This window comes from Neomonachus schauinslandi, chromosome 1 (genome assembly GCF_002201575.2).
Source record: "Neomonachus schauinslandi chromosome 1, ASM220157v2, whole genome shotgun sequence".
Lineage (NCBI taxonomy): Eukaryota > Metazoa > Chordata > Mammalia > Carnivora > Phocidae > Neomonachus > Neomonachus schauinslandi.
In genome coordinates, this window is record NC_058403.1 from 149454650 (window position 1) to 149468940 (window position 14291).

Genomic DNA, 14291 nt, shown 5'->3' on the forward strand with positions numbered 1-14291 from the left:
CAATTCACCTTCCGGGCTCCTGGTCCTCCGCCCACCGGGGTCGCACCCCGCCACCCTCCCTCCAGCGCGGCGCCGGTAGCTAGCAGTGGCCGCGCACCGCGGCGGAAGCACCGCTCCCGGAGCCGCGCACCGCTACCGCGGAAGAGCCAGCCGTCCGCCGCCAGGCCGGGATCCTGCCCGTCCCGCAGCGCGCGCCGCCGCGGCCGCAACTGCTTCCGGGTGAGCGGGTCACCGACCCTGTGGCCCCGCCCCTCCTCCGCCTCCTTCGCCAGCCGCTCGGGCTGCGGCTCCTCCCGGGGGCCGGTTCCCGCTGTCTCTGTCTTAGCCGCCGCGCCGCGGGGCCACCGGCGTGACTGACTGGCCGGCCTCGGGCGCCGGGAGCCGCCGCGTCCAGCCCAGCCTCCCTGGCCTGGGGCCTGGGACCCAGTTCGCCGTCCGCGCCCCTAGCCCTCCGCTCCTCCCTTTTCGCCCGGCCGGCTCCCGGCGGCCGACCCGTGCCCCGGCCCTTCCCGGGCGGCGCCACAGCCACAGCCCGCTCCCAGGGACAGGTAAGGGCCGTCCCTCCCGCCGTCCCGGGGCCCCCTTCCCGGCCTCTACAGCCCGTGCGACCCGCGCCGCCGCTGAGCCCTGCTGGGGGACGGGCTTCCCTGCGGGCTCTCGGGTCGGGGTCGCCCCCCGCCTACCGCGTTCGCCGGCAGCACGCCTGATTTCTAACGCGCACCCTCCGTCTGTGCGAGGGGAAGGGGTTACTCCCATTGTGGGAGAAAATACATTGGGCCGCTGTCCCTGTGCCTCGGTGCTCGAGGCTCCTTCTCCTCTCCCGCGGCGCGGCACTCCCTCGCTTCTGTCCCCGGACCGGCACCCCAGCGAACGGTGTCAGGCCGGTGGAGGGCGTAGCATTTTTATGGGATTTTTTTTCTTCCTTGACCCGAACTGAAGCGCGGGCATAACAGGCGCTTGCTAGGAGTGTCGGGGTTAATGCTTGACTAATATGGGGTGTTATTCACATCCAGATTGTTAAGTTATACAGCTCCAGTCAGGCCTGCTTCTCTTGCCTGTGGATATCCAGCAGGAAGCAGGCGGACATAAGGGAACGCACCTCTTTTCCTTTCTTAGACGGAAAAAGTTCAAGTGTTTGCTCTACTTTTACACCATGGGAGATGCAAATATTAGGCTGCTGAGACACGGCTAGGGAAATATAGGGAAATATTGTATCCTAAACTTTAACTGTTTATAGCTCATTTTCTTTGAGTTTCCATTTAATGACTCAGCATTTCTGCGGTAAACAGAAAAACTGTAGAGTAGGTTAATTGACTAAGAGATAATGTGTAAGAATAACTGAGTAGCCACTAATTTTTTATGTTATCACAATGGGAAGAGAACGTGGATGCAATGAATGGAACCAGAGAGATGGTGAACAGTAGGTGGGCGAGTTCATAATATAAAATAACATTTTTTGCAAGATAACATTTTATATGGGGATGAATCTATATATACAGGTGCAATTGTTGGAGAATGCAGTGTTGCAGATAAGAGTTAGTTGGCAGAGACTTGAGGTTTGCTGTGGTTTGGAAGTTTTGCAGTATTAACCCTTTTTAACCAACATCATGCTCTCTTTAACAAATATAGAGATGATCTAGTATTATATTCATGTTAGAGTAAGAATTTCAGAAAGTGTGACTCATTTAGAAAGTTAGGTCACTCTGAATCATTGATACGGATCTTAAAATTGGAATAGAGGAAAGCTAGAAGTTTGTTACTGCCTGTTTAGCTGCCTTTAGTCATTTTATATGAAGTGTTGTATTATGCTTTGTTAGGTTTGTTGCTGAATACTTACTGTCATGAAGTGTGGTAAGAAGATAAAAATTGAACTTTTGCAGAGTGTTTGGCTTTAAATAGTTCCTAGTGAATTGTTGTAATTTTACCCTCCCCCACTCTCCCTATTTTTTTTTGCCAGATGTGGGAAGATAAATGAAGGGGTCTAGAAACAAAATAAATGTCAGTGAAAAGGCATAAAAAAGTTTACGGAAAGAATCTACAGTATACAAAATAGTCTTTTCAGTGAAAGGCCTCACCTATTTTGTGAATCCTTAAAAATGTGGAATGAGACTATACTGAGTTCTTACGTAAGTTCTGCTATAGAAGAAAGTGTATTGAAGTTGTGATTAATTATTGGAATGAATTCATTGTAAACTAGAAATAACTTTTTATTGCTGAAATGTAATTTGATCATTTTTGGCTTTGAAAATATTGTTAAGCAAAATAACCTTGAATCACAGAGAACTTGATACTCTTAGCCTTGTTTTCTTTTACTTCTTTTTGGAATTCAGCTTATTTTACCTTGATTTTCATTTGTAGGGAACTTTAGTTAGTTATCAGCTATAAAGTAATGGTAAGTTGGTCTTGCTTACCAGGTTCCTTTAATTATTTGACTAAATTTTGGCATCTTATTTTCTTGGATATTCATTCTTATATACAGAGTGTTCCCTAGTGTTGCTTTTGATTTTTGTCCAGCTAATAGTGACTTAATTAAGAGTTTCAGTTCCCAGTAAACAGAGATTCCCTTTTGGAAAATCCCTTGTGGAAAGCACCATAACTAACAGTCTTGATAGGTAGATATGCAAGAGAAGCCTTCTTACGTCATGATTTAAGCATCTCCATAATGAAGGGAAAAAGTGATAGGAGGGTATATTTGGCAAGTAGATTCTTTTTCTCTAAAAACAAACCAAAAACATATTTTTGCTAGAAATGAGAGCTGTGTCTTGCTAAGCTTTTTGTGAATTGTTTTACTGTGCTCCTAGTGTGAAAAGGAACAGAATTGATGATGTATAGAAAAAAAAAATTCTGGCAGCGTGCTGGGAATGTTGATGAGGATCATTTAAGAGATACAGTTCTTTACCATAAGAGCACTATCCATTGCACCTACAAAATAGAGGCCATTTCATAGCCTTTTCCTTTTAGGTAGTTAGTTTCTTTCTGGAGACTTTGAATGGTGAGATGGACCTTTAACCAGGAAAATGTACTACCTTATCCAGTTTGCAATAGACTTAATAGACTTTATGACTGTTATTCAAAACTCAACTTTTAAAACTTCAGAGGGAAGGGATTGAGCAGAATTTGCCCTGTGAGTAGAATAATTTTACCTTTTTCTCCATTTCTCCTTTTAAGATACTAGATAGACACCTTTGGAAATAATTTTTTTGTGTTGCACATTGCACTTTACTTTTAAAACTTTTTGCCCTACAAGAAATTAGGCCAGACTTAAAAGGAATCAAACATGGGGCTAAAAACAGGGTTTAGTATAAGTTATACTTTTTCGTTTATTCTATTATTTCTTTATTCTGATGGGGGATGGAAAAGGATTCTGTTTCTTGGGGGAACTCTGAGATTTGCTAAATGTGTATGCTTTTGTTTTGGTTTAGTGGTAGGGAGAGCAGTAGATAAGAGTAAAAATGGTTGAGAAGACAAAAGACATGGCATACATACATGGAAAGAGAATGCCCACTTCATGGGTACAGTAGATGTTTGTAGGATTTTTAAAAATTGATAAAACATTTGAAAAGAAAATGTTATGTGGTGCAAAGGAAGCTTCCTTTGCACAACAAACTCCTAGCCTTTTCTCACTCCCCCACCCCCTAATCCAAGCAACTACTGTGAATGGTTTCCTGTATATTCTCCAAATTTTCTATTACATATTATCACCTATGTTTAGGAGAACTTTCTTCTACCTTTCATTCTTACCCTTGATATATATCTTAGAGACTTTTCTGTATTAGCACATGTGTCCATCTGATTTTTAAAAAAAGACTGGATGTCTTGCCTAGTGTAGATGAACCACAGTTTATTCATTTTCCATGCTTTGTTTTACCATTCCCTATTAACAGACATTTAGGTTGTTTTTAGCTTTCTACAAATGTTGCTATAGTGAACAACTAGTATATAAATCTTTGCACTAGTCCATAAGTATGTATATGGAATATATTTCTGAAAGAGTGATTGCAAAGTTGGACCTTAAATTGTGAAGATTTATAAATTTGTTTCAATCTTATATTGGATTTTATTTTATAATAGAAGTTAACTTCTTTCTCAACCTTGTAGGAGAAAGGAGCTCTTACTTTGTATTCTATCCTCTCCATTTTAAAAAATATTAAAGTGTATTTTATAAGGCAATCTTAATTTAATCATTTAGAGTGACTGGTGGTTAGTTTTGTTTGTACTGGTAAGGGTGAAAATACTGTGGCTTGAAGACTGGTGTTATAGACAAACCACTTCACTTATATATTGGGTAATAGTTAAATGAATACCTTTTGTAGTTGGTTGATTGTTTTAGGATTTTATGACCAATATCAATTAAAAATATTGTGTATAGTTTAACGTCTTGCCCTGATGAAGTCTGCTACTATATTATTAGTCACAGAAAATAAATAGTCCACCTTCTGTCTTCCTTTACCTTCCACATCCTAGTCTATTCATAGTAAAATAAACCCCTGTAGAGTTTGAGATTCCAAAATCCTTTTGCAAACCAGAGTGCTATGGATGGATTAATATCCCAAGGCAGGGGGTAGGTACAGTGTTAGTTTTTATTCTGCAAGTGTTTGTGAGCAAATTAAAAGTTTAAAAGTTTAATTTCTGTATTATACAGCTCACTCATGACCAGGAGGAGGGGCGTTCAGGAACTTTTGCCCTTTGAAAATGAGAGATTCTAGGGGAGAAAAAAAAAAAGTACTGAGGGGCTAATGTATGATGATGAAGTTGGAACTTGTGAGTGGCAGTGTCTCTGGCTGGTGCCCAGGGTCTATTTTGAGGCCTTGTCAGAGCTTGTCCGACAGAACCTACCACATAACTGTAATCTGTCCTGGCCCGGCTGCCAGTCAGGAAGGCCTGCGGTTTAGGAAAAGCGGCAACCACAGAGGAGTGAGCTTATAAAGGACATTTGCCTCCAGAAGGTTAAGGCTAAGTTTTGGGGTGAAAATCTGCTTAGCATGCATATCCTAGGATCATTTTTTTTTCTTTTTGTCTTTCTTTTTTAAGAAAAGAGCGTGATTAAGGAAAACTAATGAGAAAAGTATTTCAGAAGAATGTGCAGAAGGAGGAGCACAGGATTGTACCAGTATTGATGTTATGGTCTGGGTCTAAGAGTGATCAGTCAAATGTTTTACAACGGGAAAACCATTACTGATACTGGCATAGGGAGGCCAGGGCCCTAGTTGAACTAGTTCACTTCAGAGACTTGCACACATATCTTTGGATCAAAAGGACACTGGGAATGATGGGCTGTTTTATAGGATTATTTTGAGTTTGTACAAAGAAATTAGCTTCTTCCCAAATTCTCGCGCTCTTCTTCCCATGGAACTGCTACAATCTCATGTACATTATCATGAAGTTATCTCTTTAAAAATAACTCGAGGCTGTTACCAGATGCTATCTCCCAGCACAGCTGCCTCTGTGTATCATGTGCTTTCTCATGAAAACCTTGGTGTTTTCTATACTCAGTGAATGAGGCCCTTGAGTTTAAAGTTCTTTAACTGATTTCACTACTTAGGCTAGAAAACTGTTTAAAGGGCTTAGTACTCTACCCATTTATCCAAGGTTCCTGTCACCATATTAAACTGCAGCCTTGTATTACAGTCAAGGTTGTTGGAAGAATTCCTCATGCAGTGCAAACTTAATTTACAGATGCAAAGCTGCAGATGGTTTCCTTTTTTTGCTTTAGATTAGGTTGTAACTCCAAGAAATTTAGTTTTTCCTTGCCCTCAGAAATTTGGATTATTTGCATTTGATAATAATGATGTAGTTAGTACTGTATTGAGTGTGAGGAGAAAAAGTAAACTGGAGTATTTTCCCTTTTTATTTTTTTCTATTCCTATTATCTGATTTATTCCTATTATCCCTTGCCTGTCTCAAGTCTCAGCCTTTCTCTACCAAAAAAAAAAAAAAAAAGGAGGTGAAGATAGTGCAGAACAGAGAGAGTGGAAAAGCTTTGGAGTACAAATGTGTATCAGGTTGTTTTTATTTCCTCAGAAGGGAACTATTAAAACCCTTCTTTAAAAAATCGTAGTTCATCTTTTCATTGTTTTCACTTTGAACCTTGTATGTTTTAGTTTTTTCATTATGAACACCAAAAATCTTAACTAGTTTTGATATAACATAACTTTACTGTTTTAGGAAACTCTTTTTAAAGTTACTTGTTCTGATCACTTTGTTATTCTTTCTATATCCCCCACTTTCCTAAGTTGAAACATTTTAACAGCCAGGAGCACTTTTTTGGCTGTTTCTAAGTAAAATAGAGTATACTGTATGCAGAGGACTAGGATGTTAAAATATTTATTTCTCTGTTAAATGGTTTAAGTAATTTATAACAATAAAGAGTACAATTAGTAAGCATACATGTTGCTATTAAAAAGAAAAAAAAAAGGATTTCAGTAAAGTGACCCAAGGATTATAGGATTAAAGATAGAAAAAAAAAATTCAGTTTTAGATTGGCTGTCTTTTCCCCTGTCATGGATATTGCCACATCTCAGTGGATAGTCAAAGAAATGAGAGTCATTGTCTGCCTGTTTTACCCAACTCACCCTTTGTTACCCATCCAAGTGGGGTTTAAAAAAAATTGTGTTAAAATATATGTAATATAAAATTTACCATTTTAATCATCTTTAAGTGTACAATTCAGTGGTGTTAAATACATTCACACTGTTGTACAACCTTCACCATCATCCATCTCCAGAACTTTCTCATCATCCCAAACTGAAACTCTGCACCCATTAAAATAACTCCTTCATCCCCACAGCACCTGGCAACCACTATTCTACTTTCTGTCTCTATGAATTTGATTACTCCAAGTACTTGATATAAGTAGAATCATATATTTCTGTTTTGTGTCTGGCTTATTTCACTTAGCACAATGTCCTCAAGGTTCATCCAAGTTGTAGCATGCATGAGAATTTTTTTTTTAAAGATTTTTATTTATTTATGAGAGAGAGAGAGAGAGAGAGAGAACACGAGTGGGGAGGAGGGGCAGAGGGAGAGGAAGAAGCAGACTCCCTGCCGAGCAGGGAGCCCAATGCAGGACCGATCCCAGGGTGCCAGGATCACGACCAGAGCTGAAAGTAGATGCCTAACCTACTGAGCCACCCAGGCGCCCGCATGCATGAGAATTTAACTCCTTTTTAAGGCTGACTAATATTCCATTGTATGTATATTCCACGTTCTGTTTATCCCTTTGTCCGTTGATGGACACTTAATTAGCTTTTACCAAATTGTGAATAATGCTGCTACCTATGAACACAAGTGTGTAAATATCTATTTGAGTCCCTGGTTTCATTTCTTTTGGGCATATACCCATAAGTAGAATTGTTTGATCATATAGTAATTCTTTTTTTTTTTTTTTGATCATATAGTAATTCTGTGTTTACTTTTTTGAGGAATTGCCATGCCCGTTTTCCACAGTGGCTCATCATTTTACAGTCCTACCAGCAGTGTACAGGGGTTCCAGTTTCTCTGCATCTTTGACACACTTATTATTATTTTTTAAAATAATAGCCATTCTAATGGATGTGAGGTGGTGTCTCATTGGGGTTTTAATGTGTATTTCCCTAATAACTAGTGATGTGGAGCATCTTTTCATGTGCTCATAGGCCATTTATCTGTCTTTGGAGAAATGTCTGTTCAATTCCTTTGCCCGTATTTGAATTGGGTTGTTTGTTTTTTGTTGTTGAATTTTAGGGGTTCTCTATATATTCTGGAGATTAATCCCTTATTAGATGTACTATTTGCAAATATTTTCTCCCATCCTGTGGGTCACTTTTTTCTCTTGATATTGTCCTTTGATGCACAAAGTTTTAATTTTGATGAAGTCCAATTTATCTACTTTTTGTTGTTGTTGCCTGGGCTTTTGGCATTATATTCCAGAAATCATCACCAAATCCAGTGTTGTGAAGCTTTTTGTGTATGTTTTCTTCTAAAAGTTTTGTAGTTTTAGCTTACACTTATTTCTTTGATCTACTGTGAGTTATTTTTGTTTGTGGTATATGCTAGTAAGGCACTGTTTTGGTTACTGTAGCTTTCTAGTTAAGTTTTGAAATCAGGAAGTGTGATACCTCCAACTTGTTCTTTTCAAGATTGTTTTGGCTGTTCATGATCCCTTGAGATTGCATATGAATTTTAATTTTAGGATGGGTTTTTCTATTTCTACAAAAAATATCATTAGGATTTGATAGAGAGTGCCTTAAATCTGTAGATGGCTTTGGGTATTATTGACATTTTAACAATGTTAAGTCTTCCAGTCCTTGAACAGGGGTGGCTCTCCATTTATTTATATCTCCTTTAATTTTTTTCAGCAATGTTTTGTAGTTTTCAGTGTACAAGCCTCCTTGGTTAAATTTTTTCCCAAGTATTTTATTCTTTTTGATGTTATTGTACATGGAATTGTTTTCTTAATTTCCTTTTTGGATTGTGCATAGCTAGTGTATAGAAATGCAGCTGTTTTGTATATGTGTGTATGTGTTGATTTTTTTATCCCTGTACCTTTGCAGAATTTATTCATCCAAAGGTATTTTTTAATCCAAAGTTTTAAAAGCTGTTGCATTTGTTTTCTGTATTGTGCAACAAGTTACACGAATTTAGAGTTTAAAACAACACACATTTATTATCCTACGTTTCTGTGGGGCAGGAGTCTGAACGTGGCTGAGTTGGGTCCTCTGCATAAGGTCTCATGAGGCTGTAATCAAGGTGTTGTGTGTGGCTGGGCAGAATTCTCTTCTGGAGACTTACATGATAAAAATCCATCTCCAAGCTCACTGAGGTTTTTGGCAGAATTAATTTATTTCTGGTTTTGGACCTGAAGCTTCTTGCTCACTAAAGGTTACTTTAGGATAACTAAAGGTTATGTAGAGGCTGTCTTCAAGCTCCTAAAGGTTGCTCTCAGCTCTTAGAGGCAACCTGAATTTCTTGGCTCTGTGGAATTTCCTGATATGACCACTTGGTCAAATCATTAAGGAGAGCCTAGAGCAAGTTGGCTAGCTGGCTAGTCTTATATAATGTAACATAATCATGGGAATGACATCTCATAACCTTTGTCATATTCTGTTGGTTAGAAGCAAGTCACAAGTCCTGGCCACATCTTTGAGAGGTGTCTACACAAAGGTAGGAACAGAAGGAGGGGGAATAATGGTGGGGAGCCACCTTAGAGTCTGTCTGCCATAGCTGATTATAAAATAGCACATACTTTATAAACCCATTTTTGTCTAAAAAACATGAATGTGCAGTTAAAAGAAGTATCTTACAAAATGGCACATACTTTATGAACCTATTTCTCTTTGAAAAACATGTATGTGCAGTTAACTAAATATTACTGGTGGTTTTTATTGTTACTTTTCTGTTTCTTCATTATATGTGTGTATGTGTATCTCCTCTCTGCAACATTCCAGTTTTGCAATTTTTAAATCAATAGTTGGTGTTTTCATTATAACTAAATAAATATTATTTACTGCTTAGCCAAGTATTGTACCATGATTGTTTTCTTTCTTGTTTAACTCAGTTTTTCCAGGGGGGCTGCCAGGGGGCTTCCTTTCTTCACTTAGTTTTCTCTTCACCTTATTTTTTCCCAAATGCTCCAACATTTTTTTTCAAGTGCCTCATCCTATGTATCTGTTTTATTTTGAACAAAATAATTAGTTTATTTGTGAAACATGGCGAGATATAAAACAAAAATACATTTTGAGGAAGAACAATAAAATGAACATCTGTGTCTCACTACCTAGGCAAGAAATGAACATTACAATTATCATAGAAGTTCCTGTACATATTCTTTAATGTGTGCCTTCCTTCTCAGGCAATCACAGTGCCATTTTACATGTTAATCGCTCTCTTGGGACCATTCCTTGCCCAACTGTGCCGTCCCACTCTCCATACATGTATTTCTAATCAATATGTGGTTCAGTTTTGAAAAGTGGAATAGCTCTATCACCTTTTTGTGTCTGTTAGTCAGAATAGACTAACCAACTTAAACAACCCCCAAGTTTCAGTGGTTTAACACAATTCAGGTGTATATCTGTCTCACATCTCTATCGGTTGCGAGTTGGGAAGCAGGGGTAAAGGAGTAGTCACGGGAAGAAAGGAACCCGAGTCCCTGGCTGACTCTGCAAAAAACTACTCCTTTGATTTTTCTCTTTTATTTGGTGAAGTATATCTTCTAGTAGCTTATTGACAAAGGGCATAAAAGAGGTAAGTTTTTGAGGCCTCAAATGTCTAAAAATGTCTTTAATCATCAAGTATGGGAAATAGAATGGTTTGACTGGGCATAGGCTGTTTATAGGTTGTCTGTAGTTTTCCTTCAGGAGTTTGAAGGCATCAATACAGTGATTGTCCTCTTTCCAGAATTACCTTTTTTAAAAAAAAGATTTTATTTATTTGTTTGTTTGAGAAAGAGCAGAGGGAGAGGGAGAGAGAAAGCATCTCAGGCAGACTTTGTGCTGACCAGGGAGCCCTATGGGGGACTCGAACCCACCACCCTGAGATCATGACCTTGAGCTGAAATCAAGAGTTGGTTGCTCATCTGACTGAGCGACCCAGGTGCCTCATTTCCAGAATTACTTTTAAAAGTTTAAAGCCATTCTAATTGTTAATTCTTTCTATGTAACCTGATTTTCCCACCCATGGAAGCTTGTAAAATCATCTTTGTCTCCAGTGTTTGAAATTCACTCAGGTAATTCACTATGAAATACTTTGGTATGGACTCAGGACTTGTGTTGAGCATTCTGTGGGCCCTTTGAATCTGGAAACTTATGTCCTTAACTTCTGAGAAGTTATTAATGATATCTTTCTGTGTGTGTGTGTGTGTGTGTGTGTGTGTGTGTGAGGCTGTGGTGGATGAGCAGGTATGGGAGGAGGGATGGTCAGTTTGTCTTTATTTGTATAAAAAGGAGCTACCCAAATGTTGATGTTAGGTCTTTTTTGAGCAAAGTCATACATCTAAAGTGGAGCTCATTGCATGTGGCTTTAGATTGGATGGCACTTGGATTAGCTACTCTCACAGCTGTGCTGTCAGCTTGGTGCTCTTCTCTAATTATTCCCTTGTGAACATTGTACTTTACATTGCATTATATCTTGTTGACTTCCTTTTATGGGCCTGATTGGTATCTTGCCTACCATTTCAGAGTATTACTTTGCCCTTTCTAAGAAAGGTTTAAGCTACACAAACCTGACCAACATGGCTCAAGAGAGGAGAAATGTTGGCTTCTCCCATTATGCTGTAAAAGTATCTCATGGCACTATTTTATTATCCAGTCAGTGAGCTATGTGGGTGGAAGGATTCATAGAATAGAGGTCTTCAGGGAAAGCTGATAATTTGAAAGGATTTTGCTTTGATAATAAAAAGTTGTAGACTTAAAAATTGTTGTTTTCCCCCAGGACGTTAGAGGACATTAATGCTTGCTTCTTTTTCTAATTTTGACCTGTTGATTCAAGTTAGATTTTTAATTTTAAAGGTTAATCTAGTGGTGCTCATTCTATTTAAAATTAGCAATGTGTTTTTCACTTACTTAAAATGTCATTATGCCTGTAAAAGTGATGGTCACTATGAAATCTATTAGGAAATTACAGTTTTACCGGAGATGACCAACGTAAATTTTTATAGTCCTACTTTGCAATTGCTCTGACAGACCAAATGAATCTTTCTCTTTTATCAGTTCATTAATATTGTTTCAAAGTTGGTTATTCTTGTAAGTTTGTATTTTCATACTATGAAGTAGCCCATAATTGTAAATTTTAGCTTAAATCATTTTTGGTAAAGTGATTATCAGCAGTATATAAAACTTAAGAAAAAGGAAGATTCTTTTTATACATATTGTCTTTATTCATTATTCGTATGTATGAAGTTTTACATATTTGCAGTCATACTTTACATGGCATTTTATTATCTTTTTGCACCTTATAGGCATAATATCAAATGTGTCTTTGTCTTTGCTTCCTTCCTATGAGTTTTTTCCTGCCACAATTTATTACATCATGTTGACTGGCCTTGACTTAAAGCTGTTGTGGTAAACTTGGGTCATTTTCAGTTTTATCTTTGGTTTTACAATAGACTAACAAAAAATTAAAAAGATCATATTTATTAATGTAATTTTTCCTCTTGTTGCATTATATTCTAAGTTTTATTTTTGTTATTAGAATATAGTTAATATAAGTATTGTCAATAGAGTTCATCTTAATCAGAAGGAGAGCCTAAGGTCTAAGGCTAGTTTAAGTTCTTTTTTCCTTTGGGACTTAATTCTGGTTCTATTTTCTTATTAGTAACAGAAGTTAGTTACTTGCTTCTATCATGTTAGTTTTGATTTTCATTTCTTTTGGTGGAAGAAATATTTCAGTAATAATTCTCTATACCCCAGATAGAAAACACAGCCTTGTATAATTCAGTGAAAGGACTTTCCGTTCCTTTTATTGTTGCTACATATCTAGTAAATTGGAAATAGTGAAAAATGCCTTCCCACTAAGTATATAGGTATAGTGTTGGATTATATTTGTGTTTGAAAATATGCAATTCCCCTGCCCACCCATGGCTCAACTAAGATTAACCTTAGCCATGGGATTTACTTCTGAATTTTACTTTACTACCTTCTCTTTTGCTTATTGTGATTTTAGATGTTTTTTGGTGTTGGTGATACAGTATATTTCCATAGCATTTTATACTCTATAGAAACTTTTTTTTTTTAAGACTTTATTTATTTGTCAGAGAGAGAGAGAGAGAGAGGGCACAAAAGCAGGGGGAGTGGTAGGCAGAGGGAGAAGCAGGTTCCAGTGCGGGACTCGATTCCAGGATGCTGGGATCATGACCTGAGCAGAAGGCAGATGCTTAACCAAGTGAGTCACCCAGGAGTCCCTGTAGAAACTTTTATATCTACTTGACCTAGGAATAAATTTAATAAAAGAAGTATAAGAATTCATTGAAAGCCACAAAACATAGTGGAGTGAAATTAAAGATCTGAATAAATGGAAAGACATCCCATGTTAATGGATTGGAATCAATATTGTTAAGAAGGCGATATTTCTCAAATTGATCTATAGATTCAGTGTAATCCCTATCAAAATTCCAGCAGCCTTTTTTTTTTTAAATTGACATGCCAATCCTAAAATTTATATGGAAATATAAGGGACTTAGAATAGCCAGTAAAATCTTAAAAAGAACAAAGTTGAAAGACACACTTTTCCCCATTTTAAAACTTATTGCAAAGCTACAGTAGTAATCAAGACAGTGTGATACTGACAGAAGGAGATCTATATTTATAGATATATATAGATTTATGTAGATAGATCAATGGAATAGAATTGAGGGTCCACACATAAACCCTTATTTTTATGGTCAATTGGTTTTTGACAAGGCTGCCAAGGTCATTCAGTTGTGGAAAGAATAGTTTTTCAACAAACGTTACTGGAATAAGTGGATATCCACAGGCAAAAGGATGATGTTGGTACCCTGCCTCAAACCATATATAAAAATTAACTCAAAATGGATCATAGACTTAAAGGTAAGAGCTAAAATTGTAAAACTCTAAGAAGAAAACATATGAATAAATCGTTGAGATTTTGGGGTAGGCAGTGCCTTCTTAGAAATGACATCAGTGGCTGGGTGATGGACATTGGGGAAGGTATGTGCTATGGTGAACGCTGTGAATTGTGTAAGACTGATGAATCACAGACCTGTACCCCTGAAATAAATAATACATTATATGTTAATGCAAAAAAAGAGAAATGACATCAAATGGGGGCGCCTGGCTGGCGCAGTCGGTTGCGTATTGGACTCTTGGTTTCCACTCAGATCTGATCTCAGGGTTGTGGGATTGAGCCCTGTGTTGGGCTCTGTGCTCAGTGTGGAATCTGCTTGGGATTCATTCTCCCTCTCCCTCTGTCCCTCCTGCTTCTGCTCTCTTTCTCTCTCTCTCTCTAAAGAATAAGTAAATCTTTAAAAAAAAAAAATGACATCAAATGAAACGAAAGAAAAAAATAGGTAAATTGACTTCCTCAAAATAAAAGCTTTTGTGTTTCAGAGAACACCATTAAGAAAGGATATGTAGAAATAGTATAAGTACTTTTCTCTGCATTTTTCTTTGCCATTTTAATTTTCCCATTTACTCTTTTGTCCACTTATAAGCCAAATGTACATAGTGCTTTGCAAATTCACAGTACATATTTGTTGGAAACAGAAAATTTAAAGGTATGTATTTTATTTTATAGTAATTTTCTAATTTTAGAACCTTCTTCATATTAATTACATTAAAAAATCACATCTTTATTACATG

At 37.9% G+C, this 14291-nt stretch overlaps 1 protein-coding gene across 3 annotated transcripts in view; it reads left to right on the forward strand.

Annotated features, from left to right (window-relative positions):
• Positions 1 to 260: 260 nt before the first annotated feature.
• The window catches only part of LRRFIP2 (LRR binding FLII interacting protein 2), a 107372-nt gene continuing 93341 nt past the window's right edge, over positions 261 to 14291 (forward strand). For all 3 annotated transcript variants that reach the window (XM_021677566.1, XM_021677567.1, XM_021677568.1), the window contains exon 1: positions 261 to 548. The gene's annotated coding sequence lies outside the window, so the exon portion shown is untranslated. The remainder of the gene's footprint in view (positions 549 to 14291) is intronic.